The sequence below is a fragment of the Sinohyriopsis cumingii genome, chromosome 4, assembly GCF_028554795.1.
Source record: "Sinohyriopsis cumingii isolate HCF-2022 chromosome 4, ASM2855479v2, whole genome shotgun sequence".
Taxonomy (NCBI): domain Eukaryota; kingdom Metazoa; phylum Mollusca; class Bivalvia; order Unionida; family Unionidae; genus Sinohyriopsis; species Sinohyriopsis cumingii.
This window is the reverse complement of record NC_142964.1, coordinates 26,848,080-26,870,308: the sequence shown is the minus strand read 5'-3', so window position 1 is coordinate 26,870,308 and position 22,229 is coordinate 26,848,080. Positions and strand designations below refer to the sequence as shown.

The 22,229-nt window shown below is 35.8% G+C and overlaps 1 long non-coding RNA gene across 1 annotated transcript; it reads right to left on the bottom strand.

Moving 5' to 3' along the window:
* Positions 1 to 17,783: 17,783 nt before the first annotated feature.
* Positions 17,784 to 22,229, bottom strand: LOC149800850 (uncharacterized). The gene is made up of 2 exons (XR_016420570.1): positions 21,342 to 22,229; positions 17,784 to 18,497 (listed from the first exon to the last, which is right to left on the bottom strand). It is a non-coding gene; the product is annotated as an uncharacterized LOC149800850 (long non-coding RNA).

Below are 22,229 nucleotides of genomic sequence, written 5' to 3'. Positions count from 1 at the left end.
TGTTCCGGGGCCGCAGTAGCTATATCCTGGGAGGTGTTTTTCTCCTGGATACTTTGCCCACGGTGTTCCGAGGAGTTTTGCCAATTTGGCTGCGATGTCACCTCCTCGCTTTTTTTTAAAACATCTCCGGGTCTAATAGAAATAAATCTAAATTTCTTTGTACCGCATTGTACACACTTACCAGTAAGCGCCGATCTGTTATTTCTTGTTGTAGCGGTTGTCATATCATTTGTGCCAGTACGTACTCTACACTTCACACAATATAGATCCATAATTTATGTATAGAAATATGAATATAATTGATTTTTCGGCGACTAAAACAAGAGAACCAGTTAAGCATGTTGCAGCGTTACCAAACTCGATCCGGATGATTATCATCGGACCATCTGGATCCGGCAAGACGCAATTGTTACTCAATTTAATAATGAGATGGATGAAGTGGGATAAGTTGTATTTGGTTGCTCCTAGCGTAGATGATCAACGATGCTACGAGGTGTTGAAAGATTTCAACGAGAATGCATCAGCGATCGCTAAAAAAAATGTCATCGAGTTTATTACAGATATCAATGATGCACCAGGTATTGATGATATTGATGGCGACGTTAACAATCTAGTCGTGTACGATGATGTTATGTTAGACAATCAAAAAAACCCAGCTAGGATATTTTCCAGAGGCAGGCATAAAAACACTGACGTGATATATGTCACTCAACGATACACTCAGATTCCAAAAGTAATTAGAGACAACTGTAATATTCTTGCTGTGTTCAACGGCGTTGATACACACACGCTACGAAATATTTGGCAGACATGGTGCGGCGGTGACATGGACTTTAATGTTTTTCGAAACTTTTTTAGTCATGCTCAGTCGACCCCACATGGATTCGTAACGATAAATTTACATGATCCTCGGACACGATATCGTATCGGACTTGACCAAATATTCGGTTAGTTGTAAATAATTTTCATTGTAAATAACCACTTAGCAGCAGAGGGGGCGACGACATCGACGCGGTCGTCGATGTGCTTACCGGACGCTGACGACGCTGGGGATCGACGCGCAGAAGGTGTTAATTAAACCAAATGACGATTGGACGATCCCCAACGACGTCGTCGTTTTTTTTTTACCAGCGCTGACTACACCGGATCCGCTGAGTGCAGAAAGTAATAATTAAGCAAAATGACGATTGGACAAAATGTCCGATTCGCCCCCTCCCTCGGACACGATATCGTATCGGACTTGGTTAGTTGTAAATAACCACTTAGCAGCAGAGGGGGCAATGACATCGACGCGGGACGCCCGATGATTACCACGGGAAAACACCAACGAGATGTTGTCGCGAAATATAGCGTTTTCGAGCAAAAAACGCTAAGGCTCCATTTGCCAAACGGAGACTTTATTTTTTTTTTGTTCGAAAAGTGAGATTTCGAAGGAAGGCTCTATTTGTCGTTTTAAGACCTCAATCAAATTTTGTCGAAAAAGTTGTCGGATTCACCCCCTCTGCTGCTCACGGCCCGTTCAAATAAACGGTTTTGTGTCTGGATACTGGATCATACACTGACGGCGCCAACGACAATTCTGATAATTCTGATTTGCAATAACTACTTTTAACCGCAACATAGCGGATTCACAATAACAATGTAACATTTCTTGTTTTATTTTCCACGAACCCCATGATTCACCAGTGCTTGTGAAACGAGCCAATAATTCTTAATATCTTTTATCGATATAAAATAAATCCGTAGCAACTTTAACTGCAGTGTCAGGAAATATATTTATCATCGATAGCATATTTATAGAAACATAACCAAGCATTGAAGATCTTAGATGTGTGTACTGAGGTGATTCTCCATCAATGTAACTGACAATTGTGCCTAACGTTTTCCCGTCGGATAAGTAAACATATTGTCGATCACAAAATATATCTTTCTCTGCTGTATCAGCGACCACAAATTTATACTCGGCGGGATCCATAATCAATCTTGTGTGATGCCATTTATGATCATATGCACCACCCTGAGTAAATGTATCGATTATTCTTCTACCGAGATCCTTTGCTGCTTTTTTCACTGTTGCTGAGTTTAATCTTAAGAATATTAGGAGCATCATTAACAATGACATCAACAGTAGTATTTGGACATTCCTGCTTGTATTCTTCGATGACCTCATCTACACTGATACGCTCCGGTGTTGGTAACCAAACCGAAGTCTGCGGTTATATAATATAATTACTTCACTGACCGTCAACGATATTAATACGTTACTATCAAGCATATATCGTAATAACACTATTGGTGCCCAATGTTTCTCCAAGAAGTGTCTACCAAACCAAATATAACAGCACGGATGAAGACTTTCAGCGAATTCAAACGACACTACACGAGCAAATCCTGTCAGATCAAAATCAGGTAATGGACCATTAATTGATACTCTTGGCAAGGATGACCAAATCTTTTAAAGTATTCGTTACACTCGCCCATCCCGAGAAAACTTCCCGGATAACATGCGACCATGTCCACGGAAATGACATCCTTGTGGTTATATTCGGTATTCCACAAACCGGCATTTCCATATTCAATACAACTTAATTGAACATCTTCGAGAAACTCAGCGCGTGTTGGTCTCCATGAATTTCTCTCTCTCGCGGCGTGGGCAGCAACTGACGGAACTGTAAAACAATTAGTTAATAATTGCTCGGTATTTTCTGAATATCTCTGTGCGAGTTTTCTCATTTCTTCGTGTAAAGATTCTTTACGATATAAATCGCCGTTGGGTCTTACAAATTGTTCATACTCGCCATCTACGGAATTTTAAACAACCACACTGACACGGGATCGTTTTTACTTATCCGGTTGATAGCATCGAACATTCCACCCCCGGAGTTCTCTGACGAGTAATATCTCACAACACGATCTTGTGGAAATATTGTTACCGCGGAGGTCCAAGCGTGAGCGTTATGGTCGATAATTTCAATTGGTGTTCCCTTTGACATACTGGCTGATTCATATAAGACATCTCCCGTTAACGTTTTTACTACCATTGGAAATTTTAATTTACTTGATCACTCAGCGACATCTTTTATTGACGCTCCTGTATCCTTGACCGATTCAGCCCACTTCGCTATTTTTTTCAATTCGCAGATCAGTTAAACCGATTCCCCGCTTCGCATTGTAAAATATTCCATTACTCGCTACACAATTCAGCTTTGAGAATTTCATCGGGGCAAGATCATTAATGTTAGGTCTATCATTTAGTTGATAAATTCTATAAATGACCGCGGTCACAGGATACGATCGAGCGTAATATGGTCTGTCAATACCAGTTAACATTCCTGGTTTGGAATCTTTACTTAACACAGCGGTTTTTCCATTAGCAAGGACAGGGTCACGTTTGTCACGGATAATCCACGCATCGGAATCCGCCTGCACAATAAACTTTATTCTGGAAAGATATTTCTGATTAAGGTAATCGATAATCGTATTCGCTCGTGCATCGTTCATTGTAGCATCAATGACAGAGTCCTTGACAGAGTCGTCGCGTACAATTTTGAATGTAGACCACGCGTGAGATGATCCATCATCACGAAATTCTTTTTTTGCACCTCTAGTAGTATCAATCAGATCAGTCAGGGCTCGCCTACGCGAGTCAGGGGTTAGTCTGTCAAGATCGAATCTAAAAGCTTTCCGGGGCTTGATTCTGTATAATCTCTCAAACTCATCCATATATAATTAAGACAAACATTTAAATAAAAATATTATATATAATGAATCTGTGTAAATGGCTTAAGGTAGGATCTGTGACTCCATGTGGCAAATCATGTGTAAAGGAATTCTGTGGGCAACATTCACAATGTGTTCGTAATGGTAGTTTAGGACCAATATCATGTCTGCGATGTGGTGTCGGAGTCCAGAGAAAGACACAGTTATGTGCGAGTTGCGATGGTAAGCGATACAGGGAACTTAAAAGATATTATGATAAAAGAACAGACTCTGTCAGGGGCAGAGTTATAGCGTGTGAAGAGGATTATTTAAATAAGTTCTCAGACAAATTATAATTAAACAAATGATATTATTATATAAAATAAACCAAGAATTTGTCAGACATCCCGTCATTAAAAATTATGAAGCAAATCGTAATGGCGTAGTTAGACATTGTCGGCTGAAAAAACCAGTTGGTATTGCTAATAATCATGGCTATCTAGCGTTTGGTGTTGGGAAGAAAAATATTACTGTCATCGTTTTGTATTCGAATATTTCTTTGGAGTGATCAAAGACGGTCTTGTGATCAATCACATCAGCAATAAAACAACCGATAATTCTTTATCCAATCTGAGAGCTGTCACACAAAGCCAGAATTGTAAGTCTGATAATACTAGCCGTAATGATTGTAGCGCCATAGCAGTTGTATCCATAAATTTAGATACTGGCGAAGAGAGAATATTTCAATCGATATATGCACCTGGCAAATATTTTGATATTTGCAACCCTTCGCAGCAAATATAGATAAATCCGCATCCTCAAAGAAATATAACTAAAAAATTATTTTCAAATATCATTAAGGGAGAGCTAAGATGGAGTATTCACTAAGTACTTATTTTTATTATATGTTTTGGTCAGAAAATTCTATTAACATACTTCTTCTTTTTCGACCTGAAACAAGGGAGATAATTCTGTAATATAGCTTTCTCCGTAGTTGTAGTAGTCGTAATTAACTATCTTCGTCGTAATTAATTAATTAGCTATCAACGTCGTAATTGATATCAGTAATGTAACACAGAAAGATATTTATGGTTCTGACTCACAAATAGAAAAATAACTACGGTTACACATTGCACAACAGTGAGTTATTTTTAGATCCGCTACGAGATACATGTATTTCAGACCCAATTTTATCGAGGCAGAACACGCTATTATATATTTTATTCAGAAACCGCTGTTATATATATCTTGAGTGCAGAAATATACGGTGTGTTCAGAAACCGATCTTTCGGTAACTACATAATAATTTTTGAATCCTATATCAGTAGATTAGAGCCATGGCCCATTGGTAAACCAGCTGATTCTTGTCCCTTGAGAGTCATGGGGTCAGCGGTTCGAATCTCGTAACGAGCATATTGTCGACGGTACCGATTTATAGGGTTTTCTATATAACTGGGGCGCCAGCAGCCCATGTACACCTCTCTCGTCACGTCAAACAGCGTGATGAGTACGTTTTACTCACCTCGGGGTTTGATCCTGGGGAGGTGTACATAAAATTGAAGTACACAGACAGACTTCTGAATATTCTAACATTTCATTTCGCTTAGAAAATTCGCTGGCGCCCCAAAAAAAACAGTAGCGTGAATCTATAAGCTCTAAGTCACATGGGTACCCCACAGAAAAACATTCAGAAAGAATGTGGCTAAAAGAAACGGTCATGGGCCTTGACAACGTCAAGGAAGAAAGGTTTAAAAAAAGACAAAAATAGTCTCAAGAAACAAAAGCCTCAAAACCCCAGGAAAGACACACAGGCCAGTGCAGGGACACCATGAATGATAACCGCTCATCATAGCTACTGTTTATTTTTGGTCTAAAATATTTTTCTTTTAAATATATAATATTTGGTATAATGAATTACGAAAATATCAATGCTGTAATTGTTGCTATTAAAAGCTTAGAACATGACGGCATAAATTTATCCGATGAACTAAATCCTGAAAAATTATTTCTGATTTTGAAACACTGCAGGATGATAAACAACAGGGAAGATATATTCTGCCATCACAACATAGATTTATAAAGAAAATTCAGACGGCTATATGTCAATCTCTACTCACAGTAGAAGAAATGCGAATAAAGGAATTTATTTCGTTTTCTCGTGCAATTGAAAAAAATAGGTCGGAATTATCTCACGAATATGAAGCAAAAAATAATAATTAATTCTCGTGTGAGACAATTAAGAAAAATTATATCAGATCGTGAAGCGATCGAAAATGAAAGTTGATTTTATCAAGTACGTGGAAATCAAGTAAGTACGTGGAAATGAAATCGAAAGTAAAAAACTGATTACAGTAAAATATATTATTTTTTTTTTTTTGCTTTTCACTGAAAATTTTTGGATTTACACGATTTTGACTAGTAAATACCCTATCAAAATTAGCAAATCAGTCGATGTGCACGATTTTTACTAGTAAATACCCGATAAAAATTAGCAAATCAGTCGATATGCACAAAATATATATAAATAAAATATTTTTACTGTTACCTGTGCACAAAAATAAAATTATTATACTTGCTTGAGAAATCAGTTGATGCACACGATTATGACTAGTAAATACCCTATCAGAATTAGCAAATCAGTTGATGCACACGATTTTTACTAGCAAATACCCTATTAGAATTAGCAAATCAGTCGATGTGCACAAAATATATAAAATAAAATATTTTTATTGTTGATCGTGCACAAGAATAAAATTATTATACTTGCTTGTGAAATCAGTCTATGTGTACGAATTTTACTAGTAAATGCCCTATCAGAATTAACCAATCGGCCGATTTCCATGATATTTACTATTAAATACCCTATCATAATTAGTAAATCCGAAGATTTGTATGATTTTGACTACTCAAATACTTTCCGAATTAACAGCGTTGACAGATTTTCAGTAAAAAATAAATTTCTTATAATTCTGAGCGACAGTCAGTCAGTAAAAAAATATCCACCTTGACTGTCAGAAGAATTATTTTTTTTTACTGTTTTCTTGAATCTGTTAACAGTTTCACGATGGCAGATCTCTACGATTGCACAAGTAAATTAATATTTACCGTTTAATTCCTCAAATCCAATAAGTGGCCTAATTTGTCTGTTAGTTTGAAATGTATTCTTGATAACAGTGGATTATGGCATCGTAAATAGACCGGATTGATCGGTTCTTGCACAATCAAAAATCCAGGTGGATCTTTTCGCGTGAATGAATAAAGAATGAATCCTTGCTGGGCTTGATTTGACATTGTTGTGTCCGTGCTGTAGCTGTTATCAATCACATCACACACGAGATTGACCGCGACCACAGTAGTTATATTTGTGATTTCCGGGGATACATATCGTCGTTGCCCTTCTGGATTATTATTGAGCCGGAGACTATTTGCCGGTGGTAGTGTTTTTTTGTACCGTGTAAGTATGTCATCGAAGAACTCATCAATGAATTTGGCGGTGGATTTTTTTCGTTCGTCTGCGTTATACCCGGGAAATTTAAAATTCGGTAGATCTGCTTCTGTTATTTTATATATAGTTAAAAACTGTTTTTTATTCCATCCCACTGCTGTTTATATAATAGTTTGATGAACGGCTTCCATGTCGAATACAAGCTGATTTAATATTTCATTTTGCTTAATAATTTCATTTTTGCCGACGACGTGTCAAGGAGATACTCGGTAAATAATTGACGTATTTTTTTTTGTGTTGCGTCTCATACTCGCGGATAATATCTTCAAGAGTAATTTTGATATCCTGCTCGAGATACGGTCGCGGCGGTGATCCATAATACCACCCCCAACGTTGAGTACCACTCAAAGTAATAGTAAATCCGCCAATATTCGGTTTAATCTCTGTGGCTTTCCATAACGGATTATTTTCATATTTTGGAATATAACTATGATACGATCTTTTGTCGGAGGTAATGGTTCTGATAACGATGGAGGCGTTTCGGGTGGGATTTCAGGCCATCCTAACACTGTACTGATCGAACTCTGGTATATATCCACGGCGTAGTCCGGAGGGTTTATCTCAATTGCAGAAGACAGCGTTGGTTCATGAGCTGTTATTGCTATTTTGGATTTTTGCCCGGTATTATTTTTTATTCTACGTTGTAATTTCTCGTTGATTTCGTCGATTTGATAGCTCCCGGTTGGTATGCCAATGACATTCCAGTCGGGTGTGCCATCTTGTTTATTTTTATTTGCAAACACAAACGAATTATTTGCTGGTAATCCACCAAATGATTTTGATCTGATATTGGGCCAACTGTGATATACTCGCAACTGTGCCAGCGCGATCTCGCCTACCGGAATCACAGTTGGAAAATTAATACTGAATTCAGGTTTGGTTGAGCTTACTGTTACCATCGTGGTTTTTTACTGGAGCTGTATTTGCGGCTATCTGCTGAAGTAATTTTGTCATTATTCATTTTCTTTGTTTTCAAATGGTGGGACTCGGACTGCTTGCAGTCTGCGTATGTCTTTGTCATTAACGCGAATTCGGAATCTGATATTGTTTCATCGTTGAGGCTTGATGATATCAGCGACATAATTATGAGTATGCTGCTGCTGCTGTGTTTAATCATGTAAAAGCGTAGTGTAGTTTTATGTTCGTGCACGTTGATATCTTTTTCGCGATTATATTAAAAATATCCGCGATTGCCGCTGATGATGAAACGCATATTGTTACTGCGATTGCAGTTATTACTGGCGTTAGCGCTGATAATATTACTCCAGTGGATGCAGTTAACGCGGATACCGAATATACTGCAACGTCTACAATGACTGCTCGTCGCTTATATTTCTCTACGCTTGTTGTGTATTTGTCGATGATGGTTTTTACCTCTGATTGCCATTCGCGTACTTGATCGTATCTATATTGTTGGACACATTACTTTGTCATCGATGTTGTCGTCGTAAACTCTGTTAAGGGGGCCATTTATTATTTTACGCAGTGACCAATTGAGGTGTTTCAGCTACAAATTCCAAACACCACCAGTAAGATGTTGCGGTTAATTTCTTATAAGCTGCTTCTAGTATAAACGTTTCTTCGGTTCCCTTATTTAATACGATAGTCACAACCCCGGAAAACTTGTCGGTGGAATGTCGCCAGGAATATGTTGTAAATATCTCAAATTTTGCAGCACTGAACACAGACAGTCTTTACACACCAGTAACTGTTGCGATATATTTGATAGTATCATTTTGTTTTGACTATGTTGCGAATCCAGATGATACCGTGTATAAAATGTTGGTAATGTGCCCGGGAATTACTCCGGGCGGAATTGTAATCAGATTAATTTTGTTAACGATCTCAGGAATTCCACTTACGACATCTTCTTGTGTTTTCTTGATTGTGTCAATGTTAGTTTTGATATCAAAAAGTTTTGCGTAAACGGTCAATGGGGTACCAAAGAATTCCTCTGCGGTTTCATTAATGTTTCTAAAGTTTCTTCGGAGATTTGCAAACGCGTTTACGTGAACGTCATACTCGGCCCGCAACGTGGATAATTTACCATCAACGGTGCTGTAGTTAACGTCAACATGCTTTTTCGTCGCGGCATCTTCGTCGGATTTTGGATCTCGTAGCACCGTTATCTTGTTTCCATTCATGCTGAGTTCACCCGTCATTTTGTCACCGGTATTTTTCACGCGATTAGCAACATTTTTTGCAATTTCATATTTGATGCCGGCAATTGACATACTTGAGTCTCTGATTTTTCCGCTGTCAGTGAACACAGAGTTGTTACCCGGGGTAGCTCCAATAACCCTACGAATTATTTCACGCCATTTGATATCGCTGGTTTTTAGTTTTCCGTATCGGTCCTGAAAAATAACGACCTCATCTGAGTCTATTCCGGAGAGAGATAAAAGATTGTCAACGTCATCTTTGGTCGCATATTTTGATAAATCCACATCGTCGCGTTTTTTTGCGCCTGATATGATCACGAGATCTTCCGTAAAATACCAACCATTATTCTTTAGGGATTGTTTAATTCATCCGTGGTATACTCGTGCACGACTTTGTTATGTGGTTTGGTTGATTTTGATAACGCTGCAAGCACATTAATTACTTCACGGTCACATATTCGTGGATCGGTTAATGTTTGTGTTGGTAGAGTTGAATACCAGACTGGAATGGGAGCGGGAGTACTTCGTACTCTGTGTACGTATTTTAGAAATTCAACTGGCGGTGCTAACCCATACGAATCGAAATAAACAATTCCACGTGGATGTATCGCGTAAGCAGCCCAGTGAGTTCCTGGACCATCGCTGTTATCGAGATTAATAATTCCAGTTTCTGGATTATTCGGTTGTCTCGGTAACTGATCTCTCATAAAAACACCTCTGAAATTTTTTATATTTAATTGTTTAGCGGCATCGAGTAAATCAAAATTTGACATCGGTGTCAGCGGCGTTTGGAATACCATGAGGACGGAGTTCCTGGAAGTCTTAGACCCGCTGACTTTTTTATATCCCTGCCCAGTTGCTTTCTTTAATTCCATTCCAGCAGCTGTTCCAACAGATCCTAACGCAGTTGCTTTTGCAATAGCAGGCGCTGCTGCAGAAATTAATGTTGGTATTGCTGCGAGAAGAGGAAATACGCCACCGGTTTTAATCATATTTTTGATGGCACTTGGAGAAAGATCAAGTTGAACACCGGTGCTTGCTTGCTTCGCTTTATTGAAATGTTTTAGTTGAGTTTTAGTCAACGATAATTTGTTTGGGCCGCCACTAGCAATTTGATCATTTTTTAATGTTATTGTCGTCCCGCATGCGCTTACGTTTTTCGATTGTAATTGTTTCACCTGACCTGGAGTCACAGTGACATCAACATAATTGTATGACATTTTTATAATTAATGCGATTGATCTAATTGTCTACGTGTTTTCCACTGGCGCATCAATAACTCTCATCCGCCCACCAACACCCTCAATTAGCATTGCTTTAACGCTGAGTATAACAGTAATTGCCCTGTAATCAGCTATAGTTCCTCTTGCCACATTAGCTCGAAAGTGTACATCAACGACAGATTGTCTTGTTAAATCAAGATGCTTTAGTGAAAAGTAATGATTGGATAATATGTCATAAAATCCAATTGTGATATTTGCAAGCCAGGATCGATATTTATATCACGCTCTAGATATTTCGTCAAACGATGATATACACGTGCAACATGATTATTAGTAAAATCTAACAGTATATTCTCAGATGGTTTTTATGTCCGTTTATTTTTAAGGAAACTTCAGAAACACCGAGTTTGTCAAATATCATGTGATTATGTGTTTGTGAGTTTATTCGTGTAACATCTTGAAGAGCAATGAAAATATGTCGCGGTGCAGAAACCCCCTGCTGAGATGCTATATGCCATGTAAATAAACCATTAGTATTACTTTAAGTACTATCTGTGGTTACTGTAAGCCATGATAACAACTATTTACCACCTTGATCCATAAAAGAAAGTAGTCGCTGTTCTTCAGCAATTGCCGGAGTCATTACCGGCATCCACAACGAAAGTTTTGTCAGCACTACTTGAACAGCGTCACCTATGGGTCGCCATAAAGCATGTTATCATCAGATTTTCTAAAAAGCGCAACCGTATGTTTTCCTCCAAAAATTACTTTTCTAACCTCTCTACAAAATCCAAATATATGCGACAGCGGAATTACACAAGAAAAATTTCTACGATTACCACCCAACATTAATTTACGCGTTGTAAATCCTAAATTAAATTCTGTATTAGCACCATGAACCACCAGCCACACATCAGCGTCAGCGTTGTTGGCATTATTTCTTGGTCGTCTAATATTGTACTGATCATCGTTAGGAAAATTAGAAGTGTCCTTAGAAAACATCATTGATGGACCAGCTGATTTTGTATAATCATTGGAATATCTTGCCAAACCTATTATTGTTGTAGCCACATCAATATTGTTCTCAAATGACTCATTTTTTTCCGTCAATGAGATACGCAGCGCTTTCAAACAAGGCCATAATTCTGTTATTGACAAAACCGACTTTAACACCACCCCCGTATTCTGTAACATCTGTTTTTATAATTTCACCTGCTACTTCAATAAATGATTCAGCGGGTAAGAAATATCTACTTGTATCTTGAACTTGTAATTCAATTCGTCCTCGTTGATTTGGACTTCGTGCGTCATAAGAATAATACTGAAAATCACGCACGGATTCATTTTTAAGAACCGGTTCGTCTATGTCAAACTCTGTGTGTGTCGGATTCACGTTTAAACATTTTATTATGATTTGTTATCGTCTAAAACGAAGGCCACATCCCGACACCAGACTTGTATTTATTTGTTCAGCCCCTTGATTTATCAACGCTGCTAGTTTTTGATTTGCAGCTTGATTTATTACTTTACTGACAGTTGCGGGCATAACGGCAGTACTGGGTAATTTCACTGGTGGTGGTGGTTTACGTATTAATCGTGCTAGTCTGTCCTTGATTGCCAAGAATGCTTTACTGGCAACATTACCAATAGCACCAGGAGCTTTATCACGAATAATATCCATTGCTTTGATCGATAATTGTTTTGCAATTGGCATTGCTTTAGGGGCCATCCTCGTGAATAAACCCCGAACAACATCACCGAATCCATTTCCGTTAGTCATCCTGTATACTGGTAATCGCGAATTTACCACCCTAACCATGATTGGTCTACGATGAGAATTGTGTACGATCATTTTTATTTAATTATTCATTTATCTAACAACTAGTCACTATGATAGTCATCAACGATCTCATCAATAAGTTCTCGGTAAACATTAATGTCCATGATACCGCCTTGAAATAATCGTCGACAGATATCAGCTGCTTCATTAATTATTTCTGGTGAGTTATTCCCAGCACGTTTTCCCCCTATGAGAACTTCTAACCGCGACACGTCATCGAGGATATTGTTAGGACAAGCAATAAGACCACTTCCCAAACCACTTCCGGTTGCTCCTTCTTCTGTTGTTTCCGTGCTTTTCTTAAATAGTCTTAAGGGGGATCTTTCTTCCCATTTTGCTTTTTTAAGTAGCTCCTCCGATTTTTTAAATTCCGACATTAACCTTTGCTGCGGTGAAGAAGATTGTTGTTCTGTCTGTTGCAGAGGTGGAGGAGGTTGATATGAAGGTTCCTGCTGGGAGAGTTGTTGTTGTTCTAGTTGTTCGAAAAGACCTGTGTATTCTAAATCATCATCTCTGGCCTGTTTTTTTGTTTTTATATATGCGATATATCCATTTAATAAGATTATCATCATTTACTCTTTCAAAACCGGGTTTTAAGATACTAGATTTATTAAATATACTAATTAATATTTTTTCAGGTAAATTTTCTTTTTTAGTATTTCTAATATCTTCGACAAAACCATCCCTAAATTTTGCAATCAGTCCAATATTTTCTTTTATTGGTTTAGATGCAAGTTCTTTTTTCACGTCGGCAAATTCAGTGCGAATTTTTCCAATACCTTCAAGTATTTCTTCGCCGACGGGTGGAGGTTGAGCTGCAGCTATATCAGTTGGAAGATCTCGTAAAATCTTTTTTGTTTTTTTTTTTTAGTTCTCGCTGATATTTTTTCAGTCTGCTCAGCGGTTTGTTTTAATACTGGAAGAATACCCTTCTTCCTCTCCTCCTCATGCTTAATATCTCCCCATATAGCTCTTTCAGTAGTCGCTGCAACTTTTTCAGTAGCTGTTGTTACGGGTTTAAATAACTGTTCTGTACCCGTAGCAAATTCAACTTGTGCTTGCTGACGTTCTTGAAGTTTTTGTCTTACAGAATCACGAACAGGAAGAAATTTTTTGATTGCTTCTAGTTGCTCTCGTGCTAGTCTAGCAGAATGTGCTTCTCCGATATTTGCCATTATTGATATAGCGTTGATTTAATTTATAGCCCCAGAGAGGGCGCTCCTCCAAATTATCACCGACACAATCGCATATTTTCCTTCGATGTATCGCTGGTAATCGCGATAGACAGTAAGTCAAGTTGGAGTCTATTAAGTTCGTTGAACAACACCGTCTCAACGCGGATACTTAGAAAAATCGCGATTTTTTTGCGATCTCCCAGAAAGGCTTATTTTGCGAAAATACAGGTGAACCATTTAGAGGCTGTTCGCCCTCTCTGCTGCTATAAATTTTGTCAGACTGACGTATATACCCGATAATTTTTAGTTGCTTACGTTCGGCAACAGCCATTACTAACTGCCTCTTATTCTCGCGCTGCTTCTCTTCTGCCTCGTGATATATTAATTGGTACAACGTTCAGATTCCTTTTCTGTATAATACTCCCAAAAATCTGTTTAATTGGCCTACTCTTGGGTGACTTCACCATAACTGCTAGATCATTCGCTTAAATCGTCCACAGGTTCCGACGTTTCAGATGCACTGGTGATATGGTCAGAAACTCTACTTTTTCTCGTACAAAATTATATAAATTTTTTAATATATTCTGTACTTTATGTTTCTTTGCCAGTACGAAAATATTTCATGCGAGAAAAAATTATAGTATACATAGTGCATTATAGTTACAATCAGTAATAGAGGCCTGGCTAAAATCTTAACTTTCGTGGATGATTAACCATCCATGGGTTGAGCAGTGTACGTCGCATGTGTATTAAATCATGGGGGTAAGAGGTTGTGACTCTTGGTCAGGACCTAAAGAGGAAAGAACCAAACTGTCCAATCTGACACCAACTGCATATTAAAGAAATGTCTTTGTTAAGCATTAGTTTCCACTATAGGCAACAAACTAGCAAGCTGATTTTTTTTACAGTGATCTATGAATATATGTGATCCCTTTCTTGAATCATTTTACTGTAAACTCAGTAATTAACAAGTTTACATGAATAATAAATAATACATAGGGAAAAGAAATATCCGTTCTCGTGCAAATCTGGAAGATTAAATGTCTGTTACTTAGGAAATAGAAACATCTAATAAGTACAATGGTCGAGCTCTTTGCCTTTTTTGGCATGTAAAAATGTCAGTTTTAAATCACAAAATCAAAGAAAAGAATATACTTTTAGCTCACCATGAAATCATACATTTTCCGTAGCGAAACATGTTGTACAGTTAAGTTTACTCACTATTTATCTTCTTAAGTGTTTGCTTCATGCCTTTTTCAGTTTTTGTCACTCGAATATATATATATATATATATATATATATATATATATATATATATATATATATATATATATATATATATATATACTGACTCAAGCAACAATTACTCATTTTTACAAGAGATGTTTCCGAACATTTTCATTAGGAAATACATTTAGAGACTTCATAACATTTGCTGAGTATATCTAAATTTTATTTTTATAAATCCTGGTACGTGATTTTGTCTAATCTTTGTAAGTTTTACTCATAACTGTAATTGTAGTGATAATCTATGGTTGGATTTGGCGTACATGCATAGTGTCTAATTTAAGATGCAACGAACGTCAAAATGCATAGGATCTATAAATAGATGCTGATGTATGTGTATATAGTTACTAGTAATAGAATTATTAGCAAATATGTTGACAATATTCGGCCTTCTTCCCACCGGACAGGTGATATCTTACAATAACTAGGTTAATTTCTATTGGATGAGGTAGGTCACTTGAATATGTATGCAGTAATAGCTTGAGTAGTATGATCTGTGACATGGGGTATATTGTGACATGGGGTATATTGTGACATATAGTTGTAATAGACTCTTGAAGGAGTATTTAAGGAGATAACTGAACAATCATAGTTTTGGAGTCATTCTTATTTTTTGTGTTCCTGTTGTAACATCAAGACAGCAGATGTGTTTTATGTTGTACTTATTTGAGAGGGAACACATTTGTTTGGACTGTTCATTGGAAATAGAAGGTGCTCATTGGACTATGATATTATTTTGGAACTATTTTGTGCATCATTGAAAAGAGTTCTGAACAACGCTAATTTGACAACGTCGCGATTCTTGGTGGACCAGTACATTTCCGGTTCTGAAATTTAAACGAAACGTTTCTTTCTGGGATTTTAATGGAACTTCGTTGAGATTATTTTGGATCACTTCATAAAACTGTTAGTGCCTCGCAAATGTTCATTTATAACATTATTAATTAAATTGCTTGTTAAGTTTTACAGAACTTGTTGGTTTCGCTTCTTTCTATTACTTGGTTTGTGACCATAGATTCGTAATACATTTTATATTGTTATAATTTCACCTATTAATAACGGCATTTTCAGTAGTACATTTAGTACTACATCGTTTACATTACACTGATAAATAAAAGAACCTCTTTTCATAATGCATTGGTACCTTAAAACAACAGAACAACGCAATCTCATTTTGGTCAGACAGCTAACCGAAAAAAATAATTGCTACCTAACTATTCCAGATATCCTCTTCCATTAAAATCGAAACTCCATAGAAACTTGTATCGCATCCATTTGGAAAAATGCAGAAGTGAATATACCTCGTAGTACGTGAAATGAAAAGCTAGCATCAGTGTACTGTAATTTCATACTTGAATATAAGGAACATTTCACCTACTGGGCAAAAAAAGTTATAATTAAAACAAAACATTTTCCATCTAATTTTAAAGTAACAAAGCTTTCACTACTTCCAGATACAAGCATTTATCACACTATAATTTTCATAAGGTAATTCGTAAATTGAAAAGAAAAATCAATTTCTAAACTTCTTTGTGGGCTTTAATAATATATTAAATCATACAAACTTGTGAAGAAAGAAATATGGTGAAAAATGGAAAAATAAACTAACAAACATTTCAAATTGACCCCTATTCATGTGTACTGCTACTTTAACAATCAAAGGATGACCATAAACTGTGATGGATTTAGAAATGCACATACTACGGAAGATTTTCTTGTATCACAAGAAAGAGAAAAACGCTAGCATTTTGCGTAATATTGCCTGACATTAATTATGCCTGGTTAATGAGAATGGATCTGTGTAACTGCGCCATTAGCATCTCACTAGATAAAATACATTCATTAGCAAACATATAAATTAAAATATTGAGAACTGTCTCACGTTTCATACAATAATTCCTGTTTGTTCTTTTTTTTTTAAATTAAAAAAAATTGATGCAAAGTTCCTGGTTAAATGACACGAATCGTATAGGAAATGGTCTTCGGCTACGAGGGACTTCTCTGACAGCAAAATGTCTCATTGTGGCATCGAATTTTGATGACAAGGGAAGCGCGTCCATTGACCCGTTTCGATGTACTCTCGATAAACGCTTTGAAGGCGACTTTAAATATGTACTTAACTTCGTCTGTATGAAGACCTAAAGATCCAAACAAATACAACTTTCATCAGGACATAATTTCATCCAGTGTTAAAGAAATTCTACTCCGTGAAATATCTATACATCTGTCTAAAAGGACAAAGAATAATAATTAACATATAACATACATGAAGTTATTCATCCATCTATCTGTGCATACAAGACTATATATATATATATATATATATATATATATATATATATATATATATATATATATATATATATATATATATATATATATATATATATATTAGTCCATCCGTTTATCCAGTATGCATGCTTATAAACCAGTCATGCATACATAGATAAATACGTATAGCAACATACATACATACATACATACTTTCTAAAAGAGTAACCAATACACATTTCGCTTGATATGGATAACTTTTTTATAGGACTGCATTCAAATATCACATATTTCCCAATTTACAATTTTCGTAAAGCATGTTAGTTTTCAGACAGAAATTATTTTTCGGTTTCATCTCATAATGAGTTTTATCGTATAGTCGGTAAACTTTAGTGTGTGTGCAGTTTAATATTGTTTTTTTTTTATTAAAATTTTTTTACATATCACTTTATCATGCCAATATTATCTTGATGTAATAGGTAAAACCGTTTTATGATGCGCTTAATTTAGTTGCTGCAACAAATATTGCATATATGTATACTACATATGTAACAATTATTTAAATATTGTTCCGTCTAGCGGTTTAAAATTAAGTAACAGGATTAGTTAACCCAACAAGCATTCAAGTTTCCAAAATATAAGTTTATTTCAATAAAATATAAAATCACAACAAAGTGTAATTTAATATTTTTTATATTATAACATGTTCACATATCACTTTATGTGATTCTGATTGGTCAAAATAGTAAATTGATATTTCGCCCCTAGGACACTTCGGCTGTCGACACTTCGGCCCTTAGTAGATAGACGTTTCGACCACAAATAATCAAAGAAGTGGGGTCAACACTTCAGCCTTAAAACATGTCATCCCTAAGTAGATGAACGATGAGACTCCTCCAAAAAAAAAAGCAAGATGTTATGGCCCTTATTTTTCATTGTGATAAAATAAATGCAATTTATACAATTAATTTTGTTTCCAATAAAAACTGGTTAATACAAAATAACAATTCTTAATAAATAAGACGACTATTAAATGGTAGGGTTTTGTCGGCATTTTATTCATACGTTTTAGGGTGACGTCTTCTCATCGACGTCACTTCGTGGTTGTTGTTACCATTGGTGCCAGGGTATTCTGCAGAAGGTGATTTCCCTCAGCTTGAAGAAGGGGTCCTTTGGCTGACAAGAATAATCCTCTCCTTACCTTTTCTACCTCCAGAACACATCGATCGGGCTGTCGACCACCTCCGCGGACGTGCTATGACGCCGGAACTAGAAGCTTTGATGGTGTACATCGACAGACAATGATCACAAAACTCAGCCTGGTACGGGAATGATCTGTGGTGATATAAAAGGTTAGAACAGCACTGGATTAGCACAAAACGATAAATTAATGTAAGTAAGTCACTCCCTTTAAAGGAACTAAAATAAATAGCAATCTCAATACGGTGCCGTATGGTAGAGTATATAAAAATTTATTATCTTTATTTATTTCATTTACGTCACAGTGTTGTTTATTTCAGGGTGGCATCACCGCATCAACGGCAAGGCAGACAGGGCCACGCTTCATATGTATGCACTGATTCCTCTTCTCCTGTGTGAGGAGAAGATGCAGAACCTCAACTTGTGTCAGAACAGGCAATAGACATAGGTGTCAAGTGTACGCATGTATGGAGGGAAATGTTGAGAAGGCATATGATAAAAACATCAGATTTCCTGTGGACAATTGCGCAAATTTACACTGGAAGCATCACTGCATAAAATACGCAGTCGATATGTAACAAATAGACTTGTGTTTGTGAAGTGTGTGGTGAGTGATAACATGTTTTTGTTGACATAATTGTTGCTATCTAAATGTACAAAAAATGCTGAATTTAGATATTCCTCGCCTGCATATTTTTCAGTAATTCAAATATGTAATGGAAAATCTAAGCCAAATCAACAACAATGGTTTTCATCCATCGAGGAATGTCTGATAACTTCTTTTCCCAACCCCCATTTTTAATAATATTACTTTAACCATTTCTAAGAGTTATTTTTTAAAGTCTAACTTAAAATATATAAATATTCCCAATTTTTAAAAGAATTAATGTTAAAATAAATTATAATGATATTAAAATATAGGGCTGAAATGTCTTACTGCCAAATTATCGTAGGGAGGAAACAACAATGGACCGAAATGTCTTACTGACTAAAGTGTCAGCAAACCAGTCAAAATAAGCTCTTGAAATGATTGGGCAGGGTTCTCTTTCCTTGCTGGCAGCGATCGTGGGAAACTTTTCCAAATCCATCCTTCCGGAACTGCTTGTTTTTTTGCTATTGCTATCAACATTTACATTAATATATATATATAATTTGTGGCATCATAGCATCAACTAAATTACATCATAAAATGATTTTGCCTATTATACCAAGTAGAAAATACCTGTTTGACTAAAGAGAATTCTGCAGGTCGTGGCACCCACTGTTGCTCAGTTCTATAAGCTATAAAGGCAGCAGTGTTTTAGTACATCCTCAGAATATGAGACGTTTTTACTAAATATTTAATACACATGGAAAAGGAATAACTTGCATTATAATCAATGTTATTAAAGAATGTATTTTTGTTTGCCAAATTGTATTTTAAATTCTTATTTGAAACTTGATGTGATTTGAACTGTAAGTTACCTTATATGGCATGGAAAATTAATATTCTGGGTTTTGAACATATTCCAACATTCAGATGAATTTTACGAAAAAAGAAAAAGGTTTACGAAATGTTTCTAATATAATTCGGGACAAAAACAATTTATATAAAAAACATTCCTTATTTAATAAATTGAAACAAATTCAAACGAGAAACAACTTATTTATGAAACTAAATATTTGAAACGGACAAAATATGCCGAAAAATCGCAAACTCAAGACAATAAAACAAATCAGTAAAATAAATCAGTTAATCGAAATCGGAGGAGATTAAAGTGATGGTATAACAGTTACTTGCAAAATTTCTTGAGAAACAGGAGCGAGTTACAAAGTGTTTCGGCAATTAGCAAAATAGAAAACAAGATGTATCAAACTAATTTCCCTTTACTCGAAATCAACAGAACATGCAAAAAGCTTATATATTTTTAAATGAAGATAAATGTTGTCTCCCAAGGAAAGCTATTTCTCTACAACCAGACCAAGTACCAAAAAGTCCATACATTATATGGCAATTACTCCTTTCTGAATACAACTGCAACATAGATAAATCTGCAAATTCTTCATTGCAAAATCCGAAATAGACATTCAAGTCCTGTGGAAGACGAACATTAAGACTGTTATTGCTGACTTCAGAATGAAATATGAAGAACAGCCTAAAAATATCAATTCATACTCACCGACAATATGACTGAAGAGGTAGGTTTCTTATTGTTATGGAAAAAATGTTATTTTACTAGCATGGTTAAAATATTCAAGTAAAGAAGAAAAATACTTTATTTCACCTTGCTGCTATAAAATAAATCCCATCAAGGGTACATGCCAACTTTTCCTATAATAGTAGCATTTCACTCTCTGACGAGTTGATATATATATATATATATATATATATATATATATATATATATATATATATATATATATATATATATATATATATATATATATATATATATATATATATATGTGTGTGTGTGTGTGTGTGTGTGTGTGTGTGTGTGTAAAACGTTTGCATGTAGAGTGCCAAGTATCTATTGTAATTAATTCCACTTTCGTGAAAAGCGCTTAGGGCAAAGCATTATTTACACTTTCCTCCCACCATTTGTTCTTTCGTTCGTCGATCCATCTGTCCGTACTACATTATTACATATGTATATATTTAAAGGCATTTGAGATTTACTATAAAGTTGGCATACTTATACATCATCATTAGAATGTGTATCGTTTCCGTTTCCTGTGTCAAGGTCAATGCAACGGATCAATATTTTACATTTTCCGTCTAACTTAAATTCGCACTGTAAATGTAAGGCCATTTGAGGTTAAGGGGTGAAATATGGTTTAGATATGCATCTCGTATCATAAGGAATATCATATGCTAAAGTCACGTTTTAATATTTTAGGTTTTCAGACACAGTTTCCTTTCTGTTCTACAACTTTAGGATTGTTTGAGATAGATGAATAAAACTTGTGTACATCATCACCAGAATATGTGTCCCTTACCATATTTGGAACCTCATCTGCCAAATAGACCGTCATAATTTCCTTTCCATTCTATAGCTAAAAAAAAGGAATTCTTAATGAAAAACATCTTTCACAAAAATCATTATTTTAATCTTTTAAAAGAGATATAAAGCTGTATGCTAGATAACTGAAAGATGTAGTATTGATAGAAAGTCGAAGGGCAAATTCAATGTGATTGTCAAGATCTTGCGACAGTTATTTTAAATTTATGGTTGAGAATAAATGAAACTTGGTTTTGCAATCAAGATTCGACTCCTTTCATGAATAATCAATTAACCCATTTCGTATTCCCAAGCAGAATATATCGTCCACCTTCATTCTTTATACAGATTTTTTTTCATGCAGAAGTATACTTGCATCCAAGGCCCAATACACTAACTGCATTCTACACCGATCATGATGAATTAAATCATGTGCGGAGAAATATACAAGTTTTCAACATTTATGCTGGCAGTTGTTTTCAATTTCTTACTTGTATTTATGATGCAAATATTAAAATCCGTGTTTATGCATCTGCTATAGGCAGATTCTATAAAGGCCTACAAGAATGAAATGAGGTTCGTAAGTAGTAAGTATTGTTAACAGATTATACCCCAAGGACTTCGCATGTAAGAGATCCTTTTCACAGTATCTCGTATTGTATGTCTCCTGTACAAACCTAGTATCCAGAACGAGGCTATAGCTGTTTCATATTTTGCACAGTTGCGAATTTCTAAATCGAAGGTGAATCGCGACATTTTTAAAAAATGGGATGATACGTTATTTGAATTCGGGTATACTTATGTTGAAAAACGATATTGTCGTTTTCTGATTCCGTATTTCCTTACTTTCAAACAAGGCTATTACAACATTTTCCTCGAAGTTTCT